A 2,088-nucleotide genomic window follows, 5' to 3' on the forward strand; every position below is an offset into this window, starting at 1 on the left:
TCTTTATCTGATTATCACAAGCCTGGGCTAGAGGGAAACTCTTTCATCTCATCTTTTCTTTATTTTTCCAGACAGGGAGCCTCTCAGTGTGGCTCTGGCTGTTATGGAACTTGGTTTGTAGACCAGGCTGGCCTCGACCTCGCAGAGAGCTGCTAGCTGCCAGTAACTAAGTGTGTAATGTGTGCACAGGCGATGCCTTAGGGGTGTGAACGTTCTATTGACAGAGAACGAACGTCCTGCTGGAACTCTCGTAAACTTCCATCCAGTTTCTTTGGCTTTGCCCCATAGCTGGTTCTAGGTGGGTCCTGTGAGGTCCGTTTAAAGTGTAAATCTGTTGATTACTTAGGCGAGGTTACAGCAGCATAGCTTCAAGAACACGAAAAGGCTGATCGCCACCTTCCCGCCGCAGGTGTTGATGTCACACTCATGGACACACTTGTATCCATGCCCTGTGTCTCACAGGCAAGGTTACTTTTGAAGCACTGGGGCCCTCAATCATGTGCAAGACAAAAGCAGTCCTTGCTCTTCTGTTTGCTTTTGCTTTTTGGTTTGGTGAGAGAGGGTCTCCTGGAACACAGGCTGGCCTCAAGACCACTGTGTAGCCAAAGATGACCTGAACTGCTGGTCCTCATGCCTCAACTTTCCTAGCTTTAATAATTGCCATGTGCCGGGCCACAGTGGTGCATGCCTTTAATCCCAGCAATCGGGAGGCAGAGGCAGCTGAACCTCTGTGACTTTGAGGCCAGCCTGGTCTACAGAGCGAGTTCAGGGACAGCCATGATTGTTAAACAGAGAACCCCGTCCTGACAAAGCAATAAAAAAAAAAAAAAAAAAGCCAAGTGCTCACCTTTATGAGACTTTTCTTGTTTTTCTGTCAGTTTAATGGCCTAACCTGAATCTACCTGTATTTTAATCACTATCTTCTCTCCAGGGCCTGACAGTCAACACCTCACCACATAGGCTGAGGCCTCCTGTGATTTCTGGTGCCGCTGGTACCAGCTTGGCCACAGCCACCGAGTGTAAGTTTTAACGAAGCCTCCTTTGTTCTATTTACCAATAAAGACTTGGGAGTCAGATGTTGGGTGATAACTTGCTAGCTCAGAGTGGCCAAGAAGCAATCAGTCTACTTTCCTATTTGGACAGAGACCCAGCAAGAGAAGCATCTCTAACTCATCCCAAACTAAAAAGACCGTGAATCGCTAAGTGCCTCCCTACACCTTCCTGTGCATTCCTCTCTTCCTATTGCCGGCTACTTTGTTCTTCCTTGGCTACTTCTTGTCAGCTCGTTGCTTGCTCCACTCCCTGTGTTTTTTTTCCTTCTCTTCCCTTTATTTCAGTTTGTTGAGACAGATGGATAGGCACGCCTTACAGAGTGAGGTTGGATATTTATTTAGTGGGTATGGAAGTGAAGGGGAAAGAGGAGAAGAGCAGAGAGGCAGGGAGAGAGAAACAGAATGGGAAGAGGAGTAGTGGGCAGAATGGAGCAAGGCAGAAGCTGCCTCTTCAGGAGGAGATATGGAAAAGACACATTCCCCTGATCTCACTGCCTCCTGCCCACATCTTCCAAGTCCCTCCATGTTCTCATTTTTTCACTCAGCTTTCTTGTACTTGGTGATCAAATGGGAAGAAAACCCATCAGCTTTGAAAAGCCACCATTTGTCCTTTTCTTGCTTTGACCTCACAATGACAGGCGCCTGTGCCCTTACAGCTCTGGCTGAGGCTGCCTCCTCTCCTTACAGTGCAGGTGTGTTCGTGAGGTGGAAAGTGGTTGGGACCTCTGTGCTGGTGAAAGAGACTATTTGGACTTTCAAGAGCTGCTGGACTCCAACATAGTAAGTTTCCCTCCAGCTTTGTTGCCTTTGATTGTTGTTGTTGTCTGTGTATTTATTCATTTTCTGGTTTGGTTTATGAGCTTACCTTTTCGTGTTTTTTTTTTACTCTGTTTGTTTTGTGGGTGTATGGGAGGAGAATTTAAGACAAAAATTCAATGTGTAAGCCGGGCGATGGTGGCGCACGCCTTTAATCCCAGCACTCGGGAGGCAGAGGCAGGCGGATCTCTGTGAGTTCGAGACCAGCCTGGTCTACAGA

This window comes from Microtus ochrogaster, chromosome 15, assembly GCF_000317375.1.
Source record: "Microtus ochrogaster isolate Prairie Vole_2 chromosome 15, MicOch1.0, whole genome shotgun sequence".
NCBI lineage: Eukaryota > Metazoa > Chordata > Mammalia > Rodentia > Cricetidae > Microtus > Microtus ochrogaster.